At 40.2% G+C, this 15,463-nt stretch overlaps 2 protein-coding genes and 1 long non-coding RNA gene across 3 annotated transcripts in view; 2 read left to right on the top strand and 1 right to left on the bottom strand.

Moving 5' to 3' along the window:
* LOC309702205 (protein NLRC3-like) overlaps window positions 1-15,463 on the bottom strand; it is a 257,026-nt gene that overhangs the window by 156,387 nt on the left and 85,176 nt on the right. The window lies entirely within an intron of this gene.
* Window positions 1-15,463, top strand: part of LOC309702181 (NLR family CARD domain-containing protein 3-like) — a 233,901-nt gene that overhangs the window by 82,203 nt on the left and 136,235 nt on the right. The gene's annotated exons all lie outside the window — the stretch shown is intronic.
* Window positions 8,010-8,412, top strand: LOC309703916. The gene is made up of 2 exons (XR_014276080.1): window positions 8,010-8,053; window positions 8,135-8,412. It is a non-coding gene; the product is annotated as an uncharacterized lncRNA (long non-coding RNA).

Raw genomic sequence — 15,463 nt, forward strand, 5'->3', positions numbered from 1 at the left:
AATCGGATCGTAACTGGAACCAAACCTTACATGACTATTTAAGCAGTTGTGGATTTAGACAAAATACTGCTGATCATTGTGTGTATTCAAAAGAAACTGAAAGTGAAAAAGTAATCATCATAGTGTGGGTGGATGATTTACTCATTGCAGCTAACAATGAAAATGTGCTTTCAGGCGTGAAAGAAATGCTCTCTTCTAAATTCCAAATGAAAGATCTGGGGAAACTTAACCATTTTCTAGGAATAGATTTTCTTCAAGAAAAAGAATGTGTCAGAATGTCACAGAAAATATATATTGAGAACATTTTAAAGAGATTTAACATGCAAAACTGTAAGCCACGGTTAACACCCTGTGAACAGAAATGGACTCATTCTGATAAATCCGAGACATTACCAGATGTGAGGAGATATCGTGAAGCGGTAGGATGTCTTATTTATCTGAGCTATTGTACGCGACCTGATTTAAGCTATGTTGTCAGCAAACTGTTACAACATTTCAATGCGCCAACTGTTGATGATTGGACAGCAGTGAAACATGTTCTGAGGTATCTAAAAGGTAGTCGAGGAAAAGAACTGTGTTTTAGGAAACGTTCAAGTGGAAAACTGGGTCTACAAGCATACAGTGATGCAGATTGGGCATCCGATGTTTCTGATAGACGCAGTATGACAGGTTATTGTGTAAGCCTAAATGAAAATGGTCCTTTGATATCATGGAAAACCAAAAAGCAGACAACTACAGCACTATCAACATGTGAAGCCGAATACATGGCATTAGCAGCAACAATTCAGGAATGTATGTATTTGACTTATTTGATTCAAGATCTTGATGAGTTTGAGTATGAAATACCTATGATATTGGAGGACAATCAGGGAACAATCGCTTTGTCAAAAAATCCAGTGAACAGACAAAGATGTAAACACATTGATGTGAAATATCATTTTATAAGGTCAGCTGTACATGAAAGGAAAGTGCTCATTGATTACTGTCCAACTGAGTCAATGGTAGCAGATATGATGACGAAACCAGTTTCAAAGTCTAAGTTAGAAAAATTCTCTGTATTTGTGTTTGGAATGTAAGATGTTTTTTCCGGAGGATTGTTTTTCCCCAACCTGTGTACAAGTGGGGGTGTTGGATTGTGTGTCCACAGGTGTTTGTACTTTGTGCCTTAATAAAATGACGGTAAAAGGCCCCGCCCATATCCTATCCATGTCTTATCATGCAATGACTCTGTGAATGGACTGGAGAGGGGTTGTGGTAGAGTCCTCCGTCAGGAATGAGATGTATGTGTCGACTTTTTATTCTCCCTTAAAAGTATTATGCCATAAATGCTGCACAGGGCAGCTCTGCTAACAATTGGCAAGAAAAAAATAAAATAATCGGTCGTACCCATGCTTCCCCGACGTCATGCCAGCGCATATTGGGAAATTCGTAGGCACCGATCGGTTTTCTATCAGCCATTTGCTGGGAGTAAGGGCGCCCTCCGTTTGCGAGGTGCGCCTGCTGCTGGCGGCACAGGGAGGAGAGGGCGGGGCGGCGGGGAGTCTCTGGCTGGCTGGAGCGGCATCTAATAACCAACTCGCAAAACAAAATAAAAACAACAAACAGATATTATGATACAGACTTATAATCTGCACCGATGTTTTTTCTAAATTCAAAGTCAAAGTAAACTTTATTGTCATCTCCGCTACAGACAGTCCAGCATATAGAGAGACGAGACGACGAGGCTGCAGTTACAGCGGTGCAAGTAAACAAACAATAAATATAAGAAGAGTAAGAAAATAAATCTACACTTTAGGACTCGGGGTAAAGGATCAATAACAATTTAATTTATAATTTACAGTTTGATGATTTAAAGTCTCACACAACCCGTCAAAAGGGGCGGGGCCGGCTGCTTCCAAGTAGAGCACATTTCATTTATAATGATGTAAATCCAAGCCCATCATGGATTCACGATCTGAATCCTGGGTTGTGTGAAATCCCAGAAATCAACCTTAGACAAAGTGAATCTGTGAACTAAGGTGTAGGTCTGTTAGGCAGGGCTGTGCAGAGAGGTTTAAAGGGGCGGGTGCTCAAAGTTAAAAAGGGGCACATTGAACCAGGCTGAATAACAACAACACACATTCATCAAGAATCTAATATGGGCAACAAGGCAAAGCAAACGTAGCCGATGCTTTACCTGATGGGTACAATGTTGCTGTTGAGGGGTTGCTGTGGATAGTGCTGGAGGGCAGGGCTGTGTTGGTCTGAGACTGTAGACATTAAAAAGTCCACAGGAGAGATGGTAGCTGATTAAACAAGTGTCATGAGATAATAACAAAATGCAAAGATTGGTGACAGCGCTTGGAACCATAAGGCAACAAAAAACTGTGAGAAATAATTTAGGCTCTGCCTGTGAATCACTCTTTGCTTCTCTTCTTCCTTCCATCCCATCATTTCATATATCACTCTGCACTTGCTGTCTATGTGAGAACAAGGCACAACTTGCTATTGCAATAAACTATAATCTAATTATCCACACCTAACAACTCTTGCACTTAATCTATAATAAAATGATGACAGAAAAATGTTATAGCCCTGCCTTTAGTAGCCTCACACAGCTCCTGCTGTTTCCTCCTCATGTCCTTACCAGCCATGTCTGCACAATGTTATATCATGAGGAATATGTTTTTAAATCCAGCTAAATAAAACACACACATGCACGCACGCACAGTGACACTTTAGACCTTCTTCAGAATACTGTATATACTATGGGCATCCTTACATTATTATTTATTACTAGAGCTACAATAATAAAGCAATGAGGAGGGGGAAGTAATAAATATGAAATAATGTCATTATGATGATTCCATGTGTTTCACTATCCACTCTGTGCAGGGCAAAGCTTATTACATGTTTAAACTGTAGAGATACAATCATTTTACTGCTGTAACATCCAACTTTTGTCTCATTTAAAATATAAATCTAATATAATCTGCTTCTTAATGTATGTTCTTTAAAATACAGCTTGTGTTTTTAATATATTATAATTATAATAATTATTATGTGGACATGCATATTAGATCGTTTTTAGTGAAATATAATCCCTCCAGAAAGGCAGGAAAAGCCCGGAAACTTACTTTAAAACTAAATAAGTTCTAAATACTTTAAAACTAAATATGTTCCCTAAAACGGTGACAGAGCTACAGACCCATGACAGCCTTGCACAGGCAGCCAGCAGCTGTGACCAGCACTACTTGTGCAGTTAATAAAAGGACAGGTAATGTTTGTCGCGCTGTTGCACACACAGCACGCTCGTTTGTTTCAGTTCGTCAGTAGCAACAAGACAGCTTACCAACGTGTATGTAATAAGCTAATACTCCTGGGTGCTACACACTACAGTGTGCGCTGTACACCTACTTACTGGTTGTGTCGCATCAGTCTGTGTCTCTGAGTTAACTTGTGTTTCTCCTACAGCTCCGGACCGCTAAAAATGCGCGTGCTCTTTGTGAGCTCGTTCCCGGCTCGTAACCAGCGCGTTCTGCCGTCAAGGGCGACCATTGGTTAAATGTGATCATGTGACTGATGCAAGCCAGATCCTTTTATTTAGCAAAACTGTGATTAATAGTTAAATATTATTGTTGAGGGGCACAGACAGGACTCCGCACACACACACACATTAAAAAAATAATAATCTTTTTTTTTTTTTTTAAAGTTGCCTCAACAAAAGGGCACCTTGGGCACCCATCAGGAAAGGGGCGGGTGCTCAAGCCCCTCTAGCCCCCCCCTCTGCACGTGCCTGCAGGCAACGTCCAAAGCCCCACAAAGGACCTACCAGCCCCCACACCCCACTGGCCCCGCCCAGATCAAGGAGCTGTCACAGCAGACAAAAATGTGAAGTCCGCACATAGTCGCCATGGCACCCACCAACCCACCACACCATCCCCCATGGAGCTACCAGGAGAGGCATACTGGCCCACTGAGGATCACAGAGGAGCAGACCCAGGGGGGCTGACAGCACAGCCCCCACCCACCAGTCGTGCAGCTTATTTTATCTTGTCAGCGTGAGCCCCACCTAAAGGGGACAGAGGGATTAGTGAGTTGCATTAGTGGGGCAGGAGAGAGTGAAGCAGGGGAGCCAATGTCACTGCGATACGACTCCTCAACACCATCCAGCCTGCCCCACCACTCATAATGAGTCCTGCTGTGCTCTGTAGCAATGATGCATTTTATGTGTGTGTGCCAGGTTAGTGCTGTGGATTCAAAGGAGCACAGTTCCACTAAACAGGAGATCAGGATAAACCCCAGTAACCAACCCTGCCCCCGCCATCACATATTCTCAATCCCAACAGAGGCCAGCCCCACAATGACATGCCACACGTGATACACAGCCAACATTTAATTAATTATTGACACATTTAATTAATTATTGACACATTTAATTAATTATTGACACATTTAATAAATTATTGACACATTTAATTAATTATTGACACATTTAATTAATTATTGACACATTTAATTAATTATTTATGTATTTCACATTTTAATTATTGACACATTTAATAAATTATTGACACATTTAATTAATTATTTATGTATTTCACATTTTAATTATTGACACATTTAATTAATTATTGACACATTTAATTAATTATTTATGTATTTCACATTTTAATTATTGACACATTTAATTAATTATTTATGTATTTCACATTTTAATTAATTATTGACACATTTAATTAATTATTGACACATTTAATTAATTATTTATGTATTTCACATTTTAATTAATTATTGACACATTTAATTAATTATTGACACATTTAATTAATTATTTATGTATTTCACATTTTAATTATTGACACATTTAATTAATTATTGACACATTTAATTAATTATTTAATGACATATTTATTTATTTCATTTTGGCAGTCCTGACGCCTGGCTTTCATCATGAAATAATTTTATCTGTCAGCCTCACCCATCAAACTCAGGGGGCGGGGTTAACGCTGCCCATGCAGCTTCTCTAACATTTGATTGGTTACCGTGCAAAGTAAGTCAAAACAGGTCGATCCTAGATAATCGATTGCTTGTGTAGACTTGGGGCAGCCAGGTATCCCAGAATGCAGATCAAATCACAGGCAGCAATGGTGGTGGTGTAGTTTTAAAATACCCCGTTTTTCTGTCACCAGCTACACTTTTAACAGTGTTTTAGCCGCGAGTGTCGCGACGTATGTCTGGTCAGGTTGTCAACATAGAACATGTTTGCAAAAATGCTCAGATGTTTTCAGAGATTTCACTAGCTCTGCTAACAGTTAGCATGCAGAGTGCACCGAGGGGGTTACGTTAACCGGTTTGTTTACATATTCCACTCTCCGTGTTCCACATGTTGCATTCGCAGATTCTCATTTTCACCGAACGATCGTCTCTTTCCGCCTGGTCTTGTGTCTCTGTGCTTCTGTAACATAAAGAACGAGCTGACATTTTTCTCACGAAACCAGCGATCAGCTCAACAGACCCTCAGTTTACCTGCATGCATCTGTCAGCTGTTTAACACCTGCTGCTAATTCAAGAAACATGCCTACGTTACCTGGTGATAGTCACAGTTTAACTGGGCAGCCGGTGCTCGATATAACGCAATGTCAGCGCATTTTTCTGCACAAGATAAGTAAATATAGTGTTTTCCCCGAGCGCAGAGCTGCTGGAGCTCGTTTCCTTACAGAGCACTTTATAGGCGAACAGCTTCATCAGCGGCTGATGTCCAATCACCGGCACACAGCTTTGAAACCTCAGCTGAGTTTTAGCTCTCAGTGGTTAAACGCTGGACTTCATTCACTCAGGTTCTGTCTGTCGGGTCACGTTTATTTCGCTGTTTTATTTACAACTGAGCAAATCGGTTTGGCTGAGGTTAAAGTTACGTTTCATAACTGCATAGTTTCACAGACGTTTAATGGTTCACATGTGTTAGACTGAACTATCATCTAAATATCATCTGTTTTTTAATAGTTATTCAACTGTATTCTAAGCACCAGCTGTCTGTTAGAATGTGATTTTTCTCTCTCTGTTGGCAGAGGTATAAAAATGCGCAGGAAAATCTGACGTGCATGGCAAACTTCACCGACGATATTTAGGGAGGAATAAACACACATCAAACATAAATGAACCATTTGTCTGTCTCCATAATTGAGAGCATTTTCTCTTCTTATGTCAACACTCTCTCTCTCTCTCTTTTTTTTGCTTTTTCGGTCATGTTATGTTTACCTGTCAAAGGCTTGTTACAAACTATGAAACACATCGTGCAGACTTCTGGATGTTAGAAGAAAACTAATACTGCTCATGAATGAGACTAAAGGCAGGAAGGTGTCCTTTAAAACTAAACATGTTAATAGGACCTCCCTGTTTATATCATAGTTTATGATATAGCACGTGTATTTCAGTAATAGCTGAGGCCACTATACATGCTGGCCTCATATCAAATGTGAAGGCAGACTGAGTCTATGTTTGACGTTTGTTTATATCTAATCTTCCTTTTCAAACATTTAAACAGCAGCGAGTCTGCAGCTGAGGGAATACAAACTCAAATTGTCGGAACAGGTTTGCTCGTTTCTTGGATTCATTTGGTGATTTATTAAATGTATAACTGTTATTCTAATCTGCTGCTGAGTCTCTTACACTTTTCATTATTCTGTATATTTTCACGTCTCTGGAATAGTTGGAAGTTAGATAGTCAGCTGGGAAACTTTGTGTTAACTCATGGAGCTGAGGATATCGTGGATATGCTGACCTCGCTGCGTGGTGTACAGAGCGAGGTCAGCATGATTAATATTCACAATAAAAATATTAGCCGAACATCATGAAGTCTGTATGTGTTTCATAGTGTCGAACAACCTTTGTACAGTTAAAGCCAGCAGTTACTACATGACGGAAACACCAACGTTATCTCTTTTATGTGTTTATACACAGGTCACGCTGATTACTGAACAAAAACCCAAAGATCAGATGTTAAACAGATTTATTTGCTCTCTCTCCTCCTTAAACATGTTTTTAATGTTAGTTATAATTCAGACTGAAACACGTAGGACACATAAGAACATCAGGAAATAAAACACTGATAAATATAACCTCAGTAAAAGAAGTCAGCGGGGGTTACTACAGCTGTGTACCGGGGCCTGCGCTTTGTCGGCGGTAATAACAGCTCGATTGCTTGCGAGGCGAGCGGGTCTATCCCACGCTTTGCCGTGAGACTGGGCAGACATCTCCGAAATCATCGAAGCACTTTTGCAAAGAGGCTGTATCTTGACAAACCGACCAGACACATGAAGATTAAACCGCTACATTCTCGGCTAAAAAAATATTAAAACGGTATTTGGTGACACACAAACAGGGTTTTTCAAAGCTCAGTTCTGTTAGCTTCCACATGCCGGTTGTTGTGTGCTAGAAACAATGGCCACCAGGCCAAAGCAATGGTTTTGACTCGATCAGCGTTAACCCCGCCCCCTGAGTTTGATGGGTGAGGCTGACAGATAAAATTATTTCATGATGAAAGCCAGGCGCCATGACTGCCAAAATGAAATAAATAAATATATCATTAAATAATTAATTAAATGTGTCAATAATTAATGAAATGTGTCAATAATTAATTAAAATGTGTCAATAATTAATTAATTAAATGTGTCAATAATTAATTAATTAAATGTGTCAATAATTAATTAAATGTGTCAATAATTAATTAAATGTGTCAATAATTAATTAATTAAATGTGTCAATAATTAATTAAATGTGTCAATAATTAATTAATTAAATGTGTCAATAATTAATTAAATGTGTCAATAATTAATTAATTAAATGTTTCAATAATTAATTAAATGTGTCAATAATTAATTAATTAAATGTGTCAATAATTAATTAAATGTGTCAATAATTAATTAAAATGTGAAATACATAAATAATTAATTAAATGTGTCCTCATAAGACTTTGTCCTCATAAGACTTTGTTGTTACACTATCTCTTACAGCGGCAAGCCTGCGCTGCGAGGAGGAGAGGAGGACGGCAGCAAAGAGGAAGAAGCTGGATGTAAGAAAGTGTTTTTCAAAGAAACCTGTGAGTCACTTAGAGCCAAGTTCACTCATAAAATGTGTCACAATAACGTTACAGGTAGTGATGGCTAAATGAAGCTTTCTGAAGCTTGTATTGAAAAACGGTTCATTACTCGAAGCTTTTCAACACAGTCCTCTCTGGTGACATCTGGTGGCCAAAAATATGAAGAGCAGCTTGAATCCACAAAAGAAAACCAACTGCTTCATAATGACTGCTCACTCTACAGAGTGGAGTTCTGTCTGATATTGGGCCGCCGCTGTGTTGCTTTGAACGTGTATTTTTTGGTGGTTAAAAAATGTGTTTTATTTGTTTAATAAATAGTTTTGACCGGTAAACTCTTCTTGTTTAAACATGCACCATGGTGTGGTCTTTCTTTGCTTGTGACTTCTTGATGTTGGTAAATACAATAATTGAAAAATACCACGTTACATATATATACATGTAATAATGTACAACACATTATGGAGTATGCTTCTGCTGTGAGGTCCTGCCTCCATGCAGGTGTGCATTTAATCGCCGGAGGGGTGTATTTATAAATAATATTATCCATCCATCCATTCGCTTCCGCTTATCCTTTTCAGGGTCGCGGGGGGCGCTGGAGCCTATCCCAGCTGTCATAGGGCGAGAGGCGGGGTACACCCTGGACAGGTCGCCAGTCTGTCGCAGGGCCAACACACAGGGACAGACAACCATTCACACTCACACCTAGTGGCAATTTGGATTATCCAATTAACCTATCCCCACAAGCTGCATGTCTTTGGACGGTGGGAGGAAGCCGGAGTACCCGGAGTGAACCCACGCAAACACGGGGAGAACATGCAAACTCCACACAGAAAGACCCCGGCCTGATGGTGGAATTGAACTCAGGACCTTCTTGCTGTGCGGCAACAGTGCTAACCACTGTGCCACCGTGTTGGTATAAATATAATAAATAATATTATATTAGGGAAATTTTCCCAGACATATTTTTGACCTGGGGGTAGAATTGATTGTGAAATGGAAAATGCTTAAGAACTTGCAAATGAAAAACATGATGCATTGACGGTAACCCTTTTTCATTTTTATTTAAGCAGAGAATTTGTTCTAGTGTGCGATGGCCGAACCTGTTCCTTTTCGTGGAGATCATTTCTCCTGCCTTAAGGAAAATCCCTTCACATGGCACAGAGGAGGCTGGAGTGCAGAGAAACTGGTAGAGATGCAGTTGTACAGTCTACCTGGGCCCCACAAACTATCAGCCAAAGAGAATAAATAAATTCAATTGCTGCACATTTGGCAGACTAACATTTTCAGATGAATTAAAGAATAAAATATATATTTTTACAACATTACATGTAAAGAGTCAAGTGGAAGTTTTCTAAAGTTATTTAATGATATTTATATTATGGAAGCAGATTTTTGACATTTTATCTTTTTCCCGTTTTCAGATATAATAAACACGCACAAAACAAAAGCAAACAGCCAGAACACAAAGCTGGAAAACCCACCGGATCGACCAAAATCAACTCAAAATTCTCCCACACAACAGAACCTCCTCTATTCCTCACTGGCTCCAAATCTCTCAGTGGAATGATCAGTGGTTCACTATCTGTCACCACCAAACACTCCACAAATCCCGCGAATGATTCACTTCCTTATAAACCATTGAATCAGACACCGAAGCAGTTAGGTTCTAAATGAAGCTTCGGACGTCACTGATCACTCTGGCCAAACGAATCAAGCTTCGACACAGAGCTTCTGAAGCAGTGTGTTGATTTTTTTTTTTTTTTGTCCCGTTTGGATCTATAGCCATCAGAATTGTTGTCTTAAGGCCAACGGGACAGACATGACTGGGGGATAGGACAGGGGGAAAGAATGAAAGAAAGAGAGGGAGAGAAAGAAAGAAAACCAAAGGGGAGAAGAGACGGTGAGAAGGAGGGGGAAGAAAGAAAAAAACAAACAAATAAAAAAAACAAAACTCCTGGGTCACCTGTATGGAGAAAAAAACCCAGAGGAGACAGCAAACAGCAAAGAGCAACATAATAAAAAAAAAACAGCACCATCACAATAAACTAGCTAGCAGTAGATATCAGTAGATACTAAATAATAAACGATATTGTGCAGCACGCAAGATAGACAGCGCACAGTGTGCTTTGAGGCAGCAGCCAAGAAAGCTGTAGTCTGCGTCTGTGAATACACATGTGTACACCTGTGTGCATACCTGTGTGGATCAGCATGCTTGCATTCCAAAGGTTTCTCCATGTAACGATCTGCTAGAGGGTGTGGGGGGGCCACAGCCCCGTCCTTTATGGTATCAAGCAGGTATGGAGGAGCTCAAAACTCCAGACATCCAGAGGCCCCCAGAACACAAGAGACCATGGAAGACCAACAGAGGGGCAGCCGCGCCACTGTCCCAGAAAGAGCTGAGGAGAGTCCCAGATGAGGGTTCACTCAGCAGCCGCGGAGCAGAAGCCAGGGGGAGTTGCAGTGACGCGCCCGTGAGCTCCGCCGGCAGCCAGCCGTGCCTGAGTGACCGAGCCCCAGGCCGAGAGGCCGGGGGCACCCCACCTCCGAAGTGGCCCGAGCGAGCCCCAATAAGCGGCCGCCAAGGAGTGAGCCGGTGTGTGTTGATTTTTTTGACACGCACCGGAGCTTCAGCTTCAAGCGGACCATCAGCACTGTTAGTTCTCTCAGTCTCAGAGCAGCGTTTCTAATTTTGATTGAAACTGTCAGAGAAAACGGCAGCCTCGAGCAGCCCGGATATTAGTTTACAGAGGCTGTTAGAATTATATGTCTAATGTTAAAATGTTGGTGACACAATAATTTCATCCTAATGGCACTGACGTATTCATAGGGTTAATTTTTGAGACAGAATATCATGAGGTAGTCACGATTTTGCAAATTTTCCACCTTGTAGTGCAGTTTGCACAGTTTTAAAATGCACTCAGCCTACAAACATTACTGACGAGTCAGGATCTGCACAAAGTGACAGAAACACTGAAGCAGCTCCACATTTTATTCTTATTGTCATGTTTGTCCTGTTTGTCAGGTGACAGAAGAACCAACACAGAGCTCAGAGAGCAATGGTGACACAAGGTCACAGGTGAAACTGGAGGATGACCTGATGGTTCATGACTGTATTTGAAGCACATGTGTGACTGCATGTATGTGGAGTGTCTCACTGTTATTGATCAGGTGACAGAGGCAGCTCTGCCATGTAGCTCAGAGGTGGAGAGGAGAGCTCACAGGTGACTGTAGATTAACTAGTATTTATCATGACAGTTGTCAGGCTGCTGATGTAAACTGATTCATTAGTGTATGTTTGACAAAGAATCTGAATTGACACGTCTCACTTTTTATATGACACGAATCCATGTGTTACTTTATCAGGTGACAGTATGTCCTAGTGCAGTCAGAGGGGAGGAGCCAGGGCCAAAGGTGAGGCCCATCAAGCACAGAATAATAATTTAATCTGAGGATAAAACGCAGGTACTGAGGCTGAAAGAAGCTTCAGTGCTCTCAGAAGACTAAAAACATGCTAAGGTCAACAATGACTCAAACGAGATGAAACAATGCTGCTGTGTGTCCACCAGCAGAGACTGGACAGTATAGATGGAAACCAACATGCCAGCAGTTTGTCTCTGTTAGTGAGAGGAGCAGGCCTGTGTTTGGCTGCTTCACATAGTGGACACTGAGTTGTTGTGTGAGACACCAGTAGGATTAATGTCTGTTGCTGTAACAGCAGCTCATGTTTAGAATAAAAAGCTCACTGATCTGATCGGGGCAACAGTGCCTAAACTGTTGCATCATGTTGCTGAGAGATCTTTTACTTTGTGGTCATCTGAGATCATCATCAACTTTATTTATAAAGCACTTTAAAACAACCACAGCTACACAAAGTGCTGTACACTGGAACTGTAAAATAAAATTACATGAGATATAAATAAAACACAAATAAAAGAAGAGTGAAATCATTAATTAAATAACTACTTCAATTAAAAAAGAAACTAAGTCTCACTGAGGTTAAAAGCCAAGGAATAAAAGTGGGTTTTAAGACGTGATTTAAAAGTGGACAGTGAAGGGGCCTCTCTAACGTGCATGGGCAAATGATTCCATAACTTGGAGCCACAATAGAGAAGGCCCCGCCCCTCTGAGCTTCCTCCTGGATCTCGGTACCTCCAGGAGCAGCTGGTCAGCTGACCTGAGAGACCGACAGGGTGTGTGGGGATGAAGAAGCTCAGAGAGGTAAGGCGGGGCAAGACTGTGAAGGCATTTAAAAACAAACATAAGAATTTTAAAATGAACTCTAAAAGACACAGGCAGCCAGTGCAGAGAGGCCAGCACGGGGGTTATATGCTCTCTTTTTTGAGTTCCTGTTAGGAGTCGTGCAGCCGCATTTTGAACCAGCTGCAGACGTGAGAGCAACGACTGACTGACCCCCACATAAAGTGAGTTACAGTCGTCCAGGCGGGAAGAAATAAAAGCATGGATCACTGTTTCAAGGTGCTGCCTCGAAAGAAAAGATTTTACTCTTGCCAGTCGCCTTAAATGATAAAAACCGGACTTCACCACTGCTCTGATTTGGTTGTCCAATTTAAAATCACTGTCCAACTTAAAACCAAGGTCAGTAGATGAGTAGTTTTATGGACAAAACCAACTATATATATATATATACACATATATAGTATGTATATATATATATATATATATATATATATATATATATATATATATATATATATATATATATATATATATATATACACATATATAGTATATATATATATATACTATATATGTGTATAGTATATATATATATATATATATACTATATATATATATATATATATACTATATATATACTATATATGTGTATATATATATATAGTATATATATATACACATATATATATACTATATATGTGTATATATATATATAGTATATATATATACACATATATAGTATATACACTGTAGTATACACTATAGTATATACACTGTCAAATGCAAAACTGGGGTGGCACTTGGGGTGGCAAGGGATCATTTTAGGGTGGCACATGCATGCCACCCTTCTAGATCCGCCCCTGAAGACATCACATGTTTGCAAAAGTGCTCTAATGTTTTCGGAGACAACCCCTTGGCTTCCGTACTTGCGCATCGCTGTTCCACTGATGTATTGTTGTTCTAGTTAGAGTATTGTTGTTAGCCTATAGCCTATCATTCAGCATCGCCTCACTCAAAACGCGCAATGGGTGCTTCGACTTACGAAAATGTTCGACTTACGAAAGACCCTCGGGAACGAATTAATTTGGTAAGTCGGGGTTCCACTGTACCTTACAGTGTAAACAAGTATGACTAGGTGTCTGTTGAGTCTCAAGTAAGTTGCCTGCAATGATATTTAAAGTCCAGCAGGTGTCAGTATGGAGCAAAACAGCAACACTGTGTCGACACAGTATCGGTACAGTTTGGGGAATGTGCTGAAACGCTTCACGAGGCCTCATCTACCCATCACTAAACAAAACTAACCTCAAACCTGAAATCCTTAGAAAGATATGCAGGGAGACGTGAAGGAGACGACACAGACGAACCAGCGACGAACACGAGACAACACACACTATAAATACACAGAGGGGAAACTACACACAGGAGGGAGGCACGGCCGATTCTGATTGACAAGACGAGACAGGGGAAACGCAAACTGAACACTCTGGCATAAGACACAGACCTTCACAATAAAACAGGAAATGCAGAAGGAAGCCACATAACAAACCCTAAAACTAGAACTCAGGAAACACTAAAAAACTAAGGAACCATGAGAAGAAACCAAAACTCAAAAAACACTGGGCCACCCACCCAGGACCATAACACTTCAGATCTGAGCAAGCACGCTGCCATGGGAACGTGACATTGACAGAGAAACCCCCGGATCCTCCCCCTGACATGACCGCTGTGGGCAGACCTCCACCCGCCCCACTCGGGAGTGGAAACACAAAACATTATTTTATGTCATGTGCTGGAATATACAGGAAATAGGTTTAAATGTTAAACACATTTCATCAAGTCAAAAACAGTTATAATATAATTTAATCTTTTCTTGATGCATAAAATAAAAAGATTAAAAACAATAAAACAATTAAAAGAAAGGCTTTTTAATTTGATTCATTTCTATATGATGGATTATGCAGAAAAAGTCTCGGGCTGAAACGTCTACTTTCTACTTTATTACGTATTCAAGTCGTGTTTTTTTAAAGAGTAAAGTAACCAAATACTTTTGAAAATAAGTAATCAGTAAAGACATGGGATTACTTAGTAACTGAGTACTTATTTCCAGTAACTTGAGCAGCACAGCTTGTAATGAAGTAAATGTTGTGTATGCTGTGAATGAAAGAGAGCCTGGTGAGGTGAGTCAGTCTTTACACAGCTCTGTTAACAACATGTTGTTGCTGCTGCACAAAGATCAGGAATGCTGCAAACTGAATCTCTGCTGCAGGCAGTGACTCGTTTTTCTAGTTTAAACTTCCCTGGAAGATTGTTCAACTTGAAAACAGCCAACATCATTATCAACACCTCTCACTGTAAACTCAAACCATAAAACCCTTAAGGATCCACGGCCTTATGGTTTTTTAAACCGATGATCTTAAACATGTGAGCTCATCAGAACTGAAAATGAAGACAACCAGTTGGCTCAATTCTACCGAGTGCAGCTACATTTCAAGCTTAAATACATTTCTCCTGTAACTGTGTTTTCTTGGCCTCCATCAATGAAATACTGCACAGTTTATATTTAATAAATATGCAAACATTTTAAAAAGAAAACATGTTTAAGATAGTGTAAGTACTGTTGAATATGTTAATGGCAGGTTTGATGAAATTACAAACGTGGTCAGTCTGATGTATGATCTGATGCAAACTGCAGTTCTGTTAAATACTGTGTTGACATGTTGATGCGTCACAAAGATCAGGTCTGCTCCAAATGAAACTCTGCTGCAGTTACCAGTGTTTCCAGTTTAAACTTCCATGGAGACTGTGTGCTTGGCTGAAAACAGCAGCATCATTGAAACACGTCTGATTGTCATGAATATGATGTGAGAGCGAGCAGAGAGCTGATGCTGACTTCAGTAAAGAGCTCAGCTGTGACTGACTGTGTGGATTATATATGTTATACCTGGAAGTGTCTCTGCATGTCTGTGACTCTGGATTAATGTGATCCGTGAACAACTTTGTGACGTCTGCATGTTAATGATGGTCTCACAGTAAAGTCTAGAGTATTACATGAAACACAACCTTATTGACGCCACTGATTTGTGTGTTGTTTCCCAGAACACGCGACTCTTAGCAAGACATTCTTGGAGATACACGTTTACCTCGTAAAGTCTGGTTAGCGTTGCTGAAAGGTTTTAATTCAACCCA

The sequence above is a fragment of the Aulonocara stuartgranti genome (assembly GCF_965226115.1).
Source record: "Aulonocara stuartgranti genome assembly, chromosome: 3".
Taxonomy (NCBI): Eukaryota; Metazoa; Chordata; class Actinopteri; order Cichliformes; family Cichlidae; genus Aulonocara; species Aulonocara stuartgranti.